Raw genomic sequence first — 13,613 nt, 5'->3', positions numbered from 1 at the left:
CGCTTGTTTACTTCTTCAGAAGTATTGTTGCCGCAGGGTAAGATCGAACTCGTCGCCACTGTAAAGTCTGTGGGTTGTATAGCGAAGTAATACACAGACTACAAGAGTAACTTAAACAGGACTTTACTATTCGAAGGTCAGGGCGAATCTGCCCAATAAATTCTGCCACAGCACTTATATACCGGTGTGGTCACCGTCGGTATTACAGTATACAGCAGCCAGGATAAAGTAGTGCCACACCTAAAATAGTTCTCTTAAAGGTGGACGGTTACATACAATAGTTCTCTTAAAGGTAGAACAGTTACATACACTACAGTCACCCCACAGCTTAAGGGTGTGCAGGCAGAGAGGGAATGGGTGACCGCCAGACAGAAGAGGAGGACCAGGCAGGTAGTACAGGAATCCCTGGAGTGCATCGCGCTCTCCAACCAGTATTACATAGAAACATAGAAGATAGGAGCAGGAGTAGGCCATTCGGCCCCTCGAGCCTGCTCCGCCATTCAATGCGATCATGGCTGATCATCCAAATTCAGCACCCTGTCCCTGCTTTCTCCCCATATCCCTTGATCCCTTTAGCCTTAAGAAATATATCTAACTCCTTCCTGAATATATTTAATGAATTGGCCTCTACTGCCTTCTGTGGTAGAGAATTCCACAGGTTCACCACTCTCTGGGTGAAGAAATTCCTCCTCACCTCTGTCCTAAATGGCTTACCCCTTATCCTTACACTGTGACCCCTGGTTCTGGACTCCCCGACCATTGGGAACATCCTTCCTGCATCTAGTCTGTCCAGTCCTGTCAGAATTTTATAAGTTTCAATGAGATCCCCTCGCATTCTTCTAAACTCCAGCGAGTATAAGCCCAATCGACCCAATTTCTCCTCATACGTCATTCCTGCCATCCCAGGTATCAGCCTGGTGAATCTTCGCTGAATTCCTTCCATGGCAAGAACATCCTTCCTCAGATAAGGCGACCAAAACTGCACACAATACTCAAGATGTGGTCTCACCAAGGCCCTGTACAACTGCAGCAAGACATCCTTGTTCCTGTACTCAAACCCTCTCGCTACGAAGGCCAACATACCATTTGCCTTCTTAACCGCCTGCTGCACCTGCATGCTTACCTTCAGCGATTGGTGCACAAGGACACCCAGGTCTCGTTGCACTTCCCCTTCTCCCAATCTATTGCCATTCAGATAATAATCTGCCTTCCTGTTTTTGACACCAAAGTGGATAACCTCACATTTATCCACGTTATATTGCATCTGCCATGCTTCTGCCCAATCACCCAACCTGTCCAAATCATCCTGGAGTTTCTCGGCATCCTCCTCACAGCACACACGCCCACCCAGCTTTATGTCGTCTGCAAATTTGGAGATATTACATCTAGTTCCCTTGTCTAGATCATTAATATATATTGTGAACAGCTGGGGTCCAAGGACCAATCCCTGCGGTACCCCACTAGTCACTAACTATCGAATCCCCTACCACTATTATTCTGTTCTAAGTACTGGTGAGAGCGATGGGTCCGCTGGGGAGAGCGGCCAGAGTCAAGTACATGGCACCATGGGTGGTTCAGCTGCACAGGTGGGGAGGAAAAAGAGTGGAAGAGCAATAGTGGTCGGGGATTTGATAGTTAGGGGAGTAGACAGGTGTTTCTGCAGCCGCAGGCGTGACTCCAGGATGGTATGTTGCCTCCCTGGTGCCAGGGTCAAGGATGTCACTGAGCAGCTGCAGGACACTCTGAGGGGGGAGGGTGAACAGCCACAGGTCATGGTCCATATCGGTACCAACGACATAGGTAGAAAGAGGGATGAGGTCCTGCAGGCAGAGTTTAGGGAGCTAGGAGAGAGATTAAAAAGCAAGACCTCAAAGGTAGTAATCTCCGGATAACTCCCGGTGCCACGTACTGGTGAGTACAGGAATAGGAGGATAGAGCAGATGAATGCGTGGCTGGAGAGATGGTGCAGGAGGGAGGGCTTTAGATTCCTGAGGCATTGGGACCATTTCTGGGGAAGGTGGGACCTGTATAAGCCGGACGGGTTACACCTCAACAGAGCCAGGACCAATATTCTCACAGGGGGGGTTTGCTAGTGCGGTTGGGGAGGGTTTGAACTAGCTTGGCAGGGGGATGGGCACCAGCATATAGGAGTAGAAAAGAGGACTAAGGTGCATAAAAGAGTGAGCGTGTTGGATAGTACTAGAGAAGAAAGTAGTACTAGAGGCAGTAGTAGTACCATATTAGATAGGAGCAGACTAAGAAAGACTACGAAAAATTCAAAAATGGGTTTAAAATGCATGTGCATAAATGCACAAAGTGTGGTGAATAAGGTTGGTGAACTACAAGCACAATTAGCTGTGTGGCATTATGATGTTGTGGCAATAATGGAAACGTGGCTTAAAAACAGTGAGGACTGGGTGTTATAAATCTCATCATCAAGAAACTACTTATTAAATAACGCTGGACGACCAGATGGTGGCGCCGTCCAAGGAGTATAAATACTCGGGCGTGGGCCCAGCTTTACCAGGACATTTTGTAAGACAGGAACTAGTGAAGTACAACTAGACCTCCATGTTCTGAAACAAGTTGATTAAAGCCTTGCTTTATACTCAAACCAAGTGCGTAGTGAGTTTTATTACGTCACTGGGCACTTAATATTCAAGAGTACAAGGTGCTCAGAAAAGATAGGGAAGGAAAAAAGGGAGGTGGGGTGGCAGTGCTGATTAAGGAAGACATTGTAGTGTTGAAAAGGGAGGATGTTCTTGAAGGGACAAGGACAGAATCTGACGTAAGAAAACTACTCGGCACTTGGTCTAAGCGTTAAACAAAGCTTTAATCAACTGTTTTACAACATGGAGGTCTAGTTGTGTCCTTCACTAGTTCCTGTTAAGAATGCCCTGCACAAGCTGGGCCCGTGCCCAAGTATTTATACTCTCCATGGACAGCGCCACCCGCAGGCCGCTCAGTATTATTTCATAAGTCTTTCTTTCATGAATGACTGATTCATGTCAGAATCCATTTGAGTTGAGGAGCAAAAAGGGTATCACATTATTGGGGGTATTCTATAGGCCTCCAAAAAGTGAGAGGGAGGTAGAGGAGCAAATCTGCAGGGAAATCGCAGAGATATGTAAGAGCTATAGAATAGTGATATTGGGGGACTTTAATTACCCAAATATCGATTGGGATAATGCTAGGGTAAAGGGAAAGGAGGGGTGGCATTTCTGAAATGTGTTCAGGAGAATTTCCTTGATCAGTATGTTCTTGGCCCAACTAGGAAGGAGGCATTGCTGGATCTGGTGCTGGGGAATGAGGTGGGCCAGGTCGACCAAGTGTCTGTGGGAGAACACTTGGATACGAGTGATCATCGTATGATAAGATTTAGATTAGCAATGGAGAGGAGCAAGGAACAATCTAGAGTAGAACTTCTAAACTGGAATAGGGCTAACTTCAATGGGATGCGAAAGGATCTAGCCAGGGTAAAATGGAACCAAAGACTGACAGGAAAACTGTACCGGAACAATGGGTGATCTTTAAGGAGGAGATGTTCCAAGTACAGGCTAGGTACATTCCAACAAGAGGGAAGGGTCAGGGAACCAAAGCAAGGGCTCCTTGGATGACGAGGGAGATAGAGAAGACGATGAAACAAAAAAAGAGGGTGCATGATGCATGTCAGGTGAATTCTTCAAGGGAGAACCAGACCAAATGCAATAAGTTGAGAGGGGAAGTGAAGATGGAAATAAGATTGACAAAGAGAGAATATGAGAGTAGAATGGCGGTTAACATAAAAGGGAATCCAAAAATCTTCTACCAGCATGTTAACAGTAAGTGGGTAGAAAGAGGTGGGGTGGGGCCTATTAGTGACAAAGAAGGTGATCTTATGCTTAGAGGCACAGGGCAAGGCTCGAATACTCAATGAGTATTATGTTCATTAATAACTAGACATTCTTATGAACACAGCTAGCTTCTAGCTAGTCATCTATTCAGTACATGTTCTCTAGGTACAGTATCTGTAGAGATGCAGCATGTGTGCTCCTGTGTGCAGGCTGCCATCTTTACTGTTGCCTTGTGGGTAGCCTAGTGCCTCATGGGTAATGTAGTCTTAATATCTATACAGCTGGGTAGTGTAGTCTTATATACATACAGCTATATACAGCTCTACGGCTCCACCTAGTGTCCACTATAGAATGACATGCTATTGATCACTACATCCCCCTTTCTTTGAGGTTTAACAAAATCAATATCAATCAACTTTCAAGAAAACAATAAAGATAATATCAGTAACACTTTTGTTAGTGCTCTATAAACATAAACATTTTCAAAACAGTCAACACATTTTCAAAGCTTTACATTGTACTCAAAGATTAAGTCTATCAGGCTTTTTTTACTTCACGTGTGGATCTTCTCAACACGGGTAAGTCTGATGTGTCTTCATGAGATTGTTCTGGCGGTGAATGACAAGATGCAGTTGCGGCATTGTCATCAATCTGCTCTTGTAAAGATCGAGGTCTCCTTGCGATCTTTGCTTGGAGAGGGTTTCAGTGTTTCCTTCACTCTTCATGCCATAACTCTCAATGTAGTCAATGCACTCTCGAAAAACTGCTGGCAGCTGGTTCACTTTATGTTCAGCATAGTCCTCTCAGCAGCCTCGGCTAATGGAACACCAAAGATTGGCCTGAGGGAAGAAGGAGTATCCACCGGAACTGCTTCCTGCTCTGGTGCAGGCTTCTTCTTTTTCTTTTTCTCTTTCCACTGCTTAACAACATCTGCTGCGGTTATATCTTTGGACTTTTTCTCCTTGTGTTTTTTTCTCTTTGTGCTTAAAGTCTTTTTCTTTCTTCTTGGAGAAACTAGGCTTTTTGAAGAGCTTGAAGTCCTTGATGGGCTCTCTGCTTCATCACCTGAGTCATCTGGTCTGCTTATAGCACAGTTTATACAGTAGACTCTCTTGACCAGTTCTAAGTCTTCACAAGCTTTGTCACCTAGTATCGAATCAAGTCTTTCAGCCACAACAGAAAACATGAGATGATGCACTTTGTCTTTGACTGTCACTTTAAGTCTGCATACACCTAAGCTATCTATTTTCTGTCCATTATAGTTCTTCAGTAGTACTGACTTTTTCTGTATTTTGGGCTTTTCTTTCATATTGTTAATGTCACTCATACTGATTAAGTTTGCTTTTGCCCCAGTGTCTAGTTTCAAGGTAACTAATGCTCCATTTACCTGCAATGGGATCATCCATTTGTCCTCTTTTACTGCATTAACTTTATGTTCAGCATTGTCTATTTCTGAGGGCTGCACATTTTCTGTATCTTTTTTGATATCGTCACATGACACCATTCCTACAAAAAATGTCTCACTTAAATCAGTGTCCTCAATTACATTAACTCGTTGCCCTTTCTTAGTTTGTACTTTTGAAAAGCATTGTTTGGCAAAGTGATTCTTTCCATTACACTTTGTGCACATTTTTCCAAACGCTGGGCATTGTCTTAACTGGTGTTTGTAACCACAGCGTTTACAATTAAAAATGTCATCCTCCGATTGCTTTTCATTTCTGTTCTGCCCATGTTTCTTCCCCTTATAGGACACAGCACCGACAGCAGCATTATCACTCATTACAATCGCATCATTATTGATTTCACTGAAAGTCTGCGCGTGCTTTCGAGCTAGCTCGCTGGCTTGGCATATTTTCACCGCATTTTCCAAATTTAGTTCGGTTTCTCTCAACAGACGTTCCCTGACTTTTTTATCATGAATATCAAACACAATCTGGTCACGAATCATGGATGATTTCAGCTCAGAGAAATTACATGTCTGTGCTTTCAGTTTCAGATCAGTTATAAAGCTAACAAAAGTCTCATTTTGTTGCTGTGTCCGAGAACGGAAGATGTATCTTTCATACGTCTCATTCTTTTTGGGAGAGCAATGTGCATCAATTTTTTTTAGCACATCTTCTAATTTTTCTCTGTTCTCCGCTGGATTAAATACAAATGTATTAAATACCTCTATCGCCTGTGGGCCTGCAACCGTGAGCAGCAACGCTATCTTCCTTGCATCTGGCTTCGTACCGAATCCGATGGCTGCAATGTAGAGTTCGAATTGCTGTTTAAAAGTCTGCCAGTTGTAGTCAATTTTTTCTGTGAGATTCAAACGCTCTGGTGGCTTCAAATTCTCCATGTCGCTTTTCACAATTTTCAGCAGATCTTCACCACCCTGGTACCATGTTATGTTCATTAATAACTAGACATTCTTATTGTGAACACAGCTAGCTTCTAGCTAGTCATTTATTCAGTACACGTTCTCTAGGTACAGTATCTGTAGAGATGCAGCATGTGTGCTCCTGTGTGCAGGCTGCCATCTTTACTGTTGCCTTGTGGGTAGCCTAGTGCCTCATGGGTAATGTAGTCTTAATATCTATACAGCTGGGTAGTGTAGCCTTATATATATACAGCTATATACAGCTCTACGGCTCCACCTAGTGTCCACTATAGAATGACATGCTATTGATCACTACAATGAGTACTTTGTATCGGTGTTTACTAAGGAGGTGGATGCTGACAAAATATCAGTAGAAGTGGAAAAGGGGTGAAAATTGATAGACAGGATGTACTAGAAAGGCTGGGTATACTTAGAGTGGATAAGTCACCTGGTACATATGGCTTGCATCCCACATTGCTAAGGGAATTGGGGGAGGGCTTGCCATAATTTTCCAATCTTCCCTAGATGTGGGGGAGGTGCCTGAGGATTGGAAAATGGCAAATATGACACCATTGTTCAAGAAAGGGTGTAAGGACGATCCTAGTAACTACAGGCCGGTCAGTTTAACATCAGTGGTGGGTAAAGTTTTAGAAACAATAATCAAGGAAAAAATTAACGGGCACTTGGAGAGATTTAAGCTACTTAAGGAGAGCCAACACGGATTTGTAAAAGGCAGATCGTGTTTGACTAATCGAATTGAATTATTTGATGAAGTAACAGAGCGGATTGATGAAGGGAATGCAATGGATGTTGTCTACATGGATTTTAAGAAGACGTTGACAAAGTACCACATAGAAGGCTGTTTAACAAAATTGAGGCCCATGGAATAGGTGGGTCAGTGGCAGCTTGGAAAAGGAATTGGCTTAAGGACAGAAAACAGCGAGTTGTAGTAAATGGCTGTTTTTCAGACTGGAGGATGGTAGACAGTGGTGTTCCCCAAGGGTCAGTGCTGGGGCCACTGCTTTTTTTGATATATATAAATGACCTGGATATTGGAATAGAGAGTAGAATTTCTAAATTTGCCGATGACACCAAACTTGGGGGTGCGGCAAACAGTGAGGATGATACCAATCGACTGCAACAGGACATAGAAAGGCTAGCAGAATGGGCAGACAAGTGGCAGATGGAATTTAATACAGAGAAGTGTGAGGTGTGGGTGTGCGGGTGTGTGGTGTGTCATAGAAATCATAGAATCATAGAAAGTTACAGCACGGAAGGAGGACATTCGGCCCATCGTGTCCGCGCAGGCCAACAAAGAGCTATCCAGCCTAATCCCACTTCCCAGCTCTTGGTCCGTAGCCCTGCAGGTTGGAGCATCCCAAGTGCACATCCAAGTACTTTTTAAATGTGGTTAGGGTTCCTGCCTCTACCACCCTTTCAGGCAGCGAGTTCCAGACCCCCACAACCCTCTGGGTGAAGAAATTTCCCCTCAAATCCCCTCTAAACCTTCCCCCAATTACTTTAAATCCATGCCCCCTGGTTTTTGACCCCTCTGCTAAGGGAAATAGGTCCTTTCTATCCACTTTATCTATGCCCCTCATAATTTTATACACCTCAATAAGGTTTCCCCTCAGCCTCCTCTGTTCCAAGGAAAACAGACCCAGCCTATCCAGTCTTTCCTCATAGCTAAGATTCTCTACTCCCGGTAACATCCTTATAAATCTCCTCTGTACCCTCTCTAGTACAATCACATCTTTCCTGTAAGGGGGCAGTGGGCAGAGAGAAGGCAGTGAGCGGAGAGGGGGCAGGGGGCAGAGAGGGAGCAGGGGGCGGAGAGGGGGCGGAGATGGAGCAGGGGGCAGAGAAGGAGCAGGGGCAGAGAGGGGGCAGGGGGCGGAGAGGGGGCGGAGAGGGAGCAGGGGGCGGAGAGGGAGCAGGGGCAGAGAGGGGGCAGGGGGCGGAGAGGAGGCGGAGATGGAGCAGGGGGCAGAGAAGGAGCAGGGGCAGAGAGGGGGCGGAGAGGGGACGGAGAGGGGGCGGAGAGGGAGCAGGGGGCAGAGAGGGGGCAGGGGCGGAGAGGGGGCGGAGAGGGGATGGAGAGGGGACGGAGAGGGGACGGAGAGGGAGCAGGGGGCGGAGAGGGGGCAGTGAGCAGAGAGGGGGCAGGGGGCAGGGGGCGGAGAGGGGACGGAGAGGGGGCGGAGAGGGAGCAGGGGCGAAGAGGGGGCAGTGAGCGGAGAGGGGGCAGAGAGGGGGCGGAGAGGGAGCAGGGGGCAGAGAGGGAGCAGGGGCAGAGAGGGAGCAGGGGCAGAGAGGGGGCGGAGAGGGAGCAGGGGGCAGAGAGGGGGCAGGGGCGGAGAGGGGGCGGAGAGGGAGCAGGGGGCAGAGAGGGGGCAGTGGGTGGAGAGGGGGCAGGGGGCAGGGGGCAGGGGGCGAAAGGGAGCAGGGGGCAAAGAGGGAGCAGCGGGTGAAGAGGGAGCAGCGGGTGAAGAGGGGGCAGGGGGCAGAGAGGGAACAGGGGGCAGAGAGGGGGCAGGGGGCAGAGAGGGGGCAGTGAGCAGAGAGGGAGCAGGGGGCAGAGAGGGGGCAGGGGGCAGAGAGGGAGCAGGGGGCAGTGAGGGGGCAGGAGGCAGAGAGGGAGCAGGGGCAGAGAGGGGGGAGTGAGCAGAGAGGGAGCAGGGGGCAGTGAGGGGGCAGGGGGCAGAGAGGTAGCAGGGGTTAGTGAGGGGCAGAGAGGGGGCAGGGGGCAGAGAGGAAGCAGGGGGCAGAGAGGGAGCAGTGGGCAGAGAGGGGGCAGGGGGCAGGGGGCAGAGAGGGGGCGGAGCGGGGGCAGAGGCAGAGGGGGGTGGAGCAGGGGCAGGGGGTGGAGAGGGGGCAGGGGCAGAGTGGGAGCAATGGGCAGAGAGGGGGCAGGGGCAGAGAGGGGGTGGAGAGGGGGCAAGGAGCAGAGAGGGGGCAGAGCGGGGGTGGAGCGGGGTCAGGGGGCGGAGCGGGAGAGCAACAAACCGAGAGAAAAAAAATCACAGTGACATCATAATCGGCGGCGGATCCGGAGCAGATGGAGTTCAGTATTTAATCTACTTTATATGCTCTTTTTAGTGTTCATTTTTTATTTCTAATTTAACTATCAATAAATCATTAAATAAATATTCAGAATAATTGATAACTAACGTAAAAAATATTTTCAGAAGTTCGGGGCAGTGAAAATCATGAAAGGGAAAATCTGATAAAGTGAAGTCACGGAGGGCACAAAGGTGCAGCTCAGAGTCCGAGTAAACCTGGTGAGTAAAGTTTACCGGGCTGGGACCTGTGACCTGGTGAACCGAATAACTCGGGCAGTAGACAGGGCTTTACTAATGAAGGGGATGGGAGGATTCAGGAAAGAGTAAATTTAAAAGCAGCGAGAGAAATGTCCAGGCTCTAGAGCAGAGCAGAGTTTTGGGTAAAAATAAGCCGAGTGGGTCAGGAAGGGACAGAGAGAGTAACAAAGGTAATGAGGCATCAGTGACTGAGGTGACATCAGGGAAAAATAGAAATAAATTAAAGCTAAAGGCACTAAAACTGAATGCGTGAAGCATTCGCAACAAAATAGATAAATTAATAGTGCAGGTAGAAATGAACAGGTTGGATCTAATGGCCATTATGGAGACGTGGTTGCAATGTGACCAAGGTTGGGAACTAAATATTCCAGGATACTTAACTTTTAGAAGAGATAGGCAAAATGGAAAAGGAGGAGGGGTAGCCCTGATAATAAAGGATGGAATAAAGACAGTAGTGAGAAAGGATCTTAGCTCCGAAAATCAAGAAGTAGAATTTATTTGGGTGGAGCTAAGAAACATCAAGGGGCAGAAAATATTAGTGGGAGTTGTTTATAGGACCCCAAACAGTAGTTGTAATGTAGGGCAGAGTATAAATCAGGAAATTAGAGGCATATGTAACAAGGGTGATACAGTAATCATGGGGGACTTTAATCTACATATGGACTGGGCAAACCAAATATGCAGTAATAGTGTGGAGGACAAATTCATGGATTGTATGCAAGATAGTTTTCTAGATCAGTATGTTGAGGAACCAACTAGGGAACAGGCTATTTTAGATCTAGTATTGTGCAATGAGAAAGGGTTAATTAATAACCTTGTCGTAAAGGGGTCTTTAGGGAAGAGTGACCATAATATGATAGAATTTTATGTTGAGTTTGAAAGTGATTTACTTAAATCCGAAACTAGGATCCTCAATCTAAACAAAGCAAACTATATAGGTATAGGGAGCGAGTTGGCTAAGGTAGATTGGGAAACTACATTAAAAGGTATGACGGTAGACAAGCAATGGCTAGCATTTAAAGAATTAATATATAATTTACAACAAATATACATTTCTTTAAGGCACAAAAACCCCACAGGAAAAGTGGTCCAACCGTGGCTAACAAGAGAAGTTAAAGATAGCATTAGATCAAAGGAAGAGGCTAAAATGTTGCCAAAAAGAGTAGTAAACCTGAGGATTGGGAGGATTTTAGAATTCAGCAAAGGAGGACCGAGAAATTGATAAGGAAAGAGAAAAAGGAATAGGAGAATAAATTAGCAAGAGACATTAAAACAGATTGTAAGCATTTCTATAGGAATGTAAATAGGAAGAGATTAGTGAAAGTAAACATGGGCCCCTTAGAGGCAGAGACAGGAGAAATTATAATGGGCAATAACGAAATGGCAGAGACCTTAAACAAATACTTTGTATCTGTCTTCACAGTAGAAGCCACGTAGATGAAGGAACTGAGGGGGAAACATTCAGTATCGCCCCGTTTGGGGCGCGATTATCGGCCATGCGCAAAGTTTAGCGCCTGGCGCTAATTATCGCCTCCGATGGCAAACTTGGCTTTTTATCGCCCCCTGGAGGTGATTGGAGCGCTAAATCAGGCACTTCACACCTGTCTTAAGGCGCAAAGGCCGAGGAGCGAGGCGCTACTTCAGAGCGCTGGCGAAGCTCATGTGATGTCAGTCAGCAATGGAACACAGACACACTGGCGCCGGCCAGTTCTTAAAGGGGAGTTCTGACGAAAGGTCATCGACCTGAAACGTTAACTCTGTTTCTCTCTTCACAGATGCTGCTTGACCTGCTGAGTTTCTCCAGCATTTTCTGTTTTTATCTTAAAGGGGAGGGTCGATCTTGCTCTCCATCCACATCCTGTTCATTGCAGACTTGAATCTTGGCCTGGAGAGACCTGTACATCAAATCTGCTGGAAAGAACAATGGAGAGGCCCAGGGAAAGAGCTCAGAGTGCAGCCCCCACAGTCTCTTCTAAATAGATACAAGGGCAAATCAAAATGAACCTGCAAAGTGCTGCTCAGTACCCAAAACTCCTTCACACAGCGTTGAATCTCTCCAGAAGTCTCTCTCTCTCTCTCTCAGAATGCGTGGTGCAAAAATGTCACCGACAAAAAAAGGCAGGAAGCGGTCGCCTTTAAATAGCGCTCCCCCAGTCCCTTCCCGACTGCAAAACGCTCCCCTCAACCTGTCGTTGCTAGCGGCAGGCGGTAAGGCAGGGGGCGCCAATCAATATCCGGTCCGGGGCGCTACCGGGGCGTTGCGCACTCGACTGACGTCACGATCTGCCGGCAAAGGAGATCGTGGCAGTAGTGTTTAGCGCCGCCGCAAAATGTCTAGTTAATTTCGCGAGCGGCGTAAACATCGCAGCGCCCAGGCGCTAGTTGCTTTGCGCCCCATTAGCGCCCTCTTAAGGCGCTAACGGGAGGCGCAAACAACTGAATTTTTCCCCCTGAGTGTAACGTATCCAAGTTTGCTGATGATACAAAGTTAGGTGGGAAGGTAATCTGTGAGGAGGATGCAAAGAGGCTGCAGAGAGATATAGGCAAGTTGACTGAGTGGGCAAGAACATGGCAAATGGAATACAATGTGGGGAAGTGTGAAGTTATCCACTTTGGGAGGAAAAACAAAAAAGCAGAATATTTTTTGAATGGTGAGAGGCTGGGAAATGTTTGCATTCAGAGGGACCTGGGTGTCCTTGTACATGATTCACAGAAAGTTAACATGCAGGTACAGCAAGCCATTGGGAAAGCAAATGGTATAACAACAGAAAATGCTGGAAATACTCAGCAGGCCAGGCAGCCTCCGTGGAGAGAGAAACAGAGTTAACGTTTCAGGTCTGGGACCCTTCATCAGAACTGGAAAAAGCTGGAGATGTAACATATATGAAGCAGGTGCAGAGACTGGGAAAGGGGGGGAGGGGAGGGGAGGGAGGAATTGAAGGAACGGTCTGTGCTGGGGTGGGAGGCAGGAGTGGTTAAATGTTACAAATGGGGATGGCAGAATCATCAACAGACGCCTGAAAAATGGGGGCAGGGGTTATAGTCTGAAATTGTTGAACTTAATGTTGAGTCCAGAAGGCTGTAAAGTGCCTAATCCAAAGATGTCTTCATCTTCAAAGCAAATGGTATGTTTGCTTTTGTTACAAAGAGATTAGAGTATAAGAGAAAAGGTGTCTTATTACAATTATGCAGGGCATTGGTGAGGCCACACCTGGAGTAATGTGTACGGTTCTGGTCTCCTTACCTAAGGAAAAACATACCTCAGAGGGAGTACAGTAAAGGTTCACCAGACTGGTTCCTGGGATGGGGGGGTTGTCCTATGAGGAGAGATTGAGTAGACTAGGCCTATATTCTCTAGAGTTTAAAAGAATGAGAGGTGATCTCATTGAAACATACAAAATTCTTAAGGGGCTCGACAGGGTAGATGCAGAGAGGATGTTTCCCCTGGCTGGGGAGTCTAGAACCAGGGGTCACAGTCTCAGAATAAGGGGTCAGCCATTTAGGACTGAATGAGGAGAAATTTCTTCACTCAGAGGGTGGTGAATCTGTGGAATTCTCTACCCCAGAGGGCTGTGGAGGCTCAGTCGTTGAGTATATTCAAGGCTGAGATCGATAGATTTTTGGATATTAAGGGAATCAAGGGATATGGGGATAGTGCGAGAAGGTGGAGATGATGTCGAAGATCAGCCATGATCTTATTGAATGGCACAGCAGGCTCGAAGAGCCAAATGGCCGACTCCTGCTCCTATTTCTTATGTTCTTATGTATAAGCAAATGGGTGGATGGATCGGAAGGAATACGAAGGAATGTAAAGCAGTTTGGAGAACGGTAATGAGTGATGAGAGGCCCTTTAGACCAGCACAAGGAAAGAGAGAAGTGACGAGGCAGATTGCAATGAGAAAGATGTCGCATTATGGGATGCATTGCTGGGGAGTCACAGGGAAGGGAAGATTATTGGGGCTGCCTGGAAAATGTGCTGGTAATTGAACAAGCGGCTGGCAAAGAGCAGTGTGGATAGAATTACATCGGATATACGGCACAGAAACAGGCCATTCGGCCCAACCAGTGTTTATGCTCCACTCGAGCCTCCTCCCGTCT

The sequence above is a fragment of the Somniosus microcephalus genome, chromosome 11 (assembly GCF_052327205.1).
Source record: "Somniosus microcephalus isolate GS21.2 chromosome 11, FLI_Smic_1.0, whole genome shotgun sequence".
NCBI lineage: Eukaryota > Metazoa > Chordata > Chondrichthyes > Squaliformes > Somniosidae > Somniosus > Somniosus microcephalus.
The sequence above is the reverse complement of the archived record's forward strand: the minus strand, read 5'-3'. Positions refer to the sequence as shown.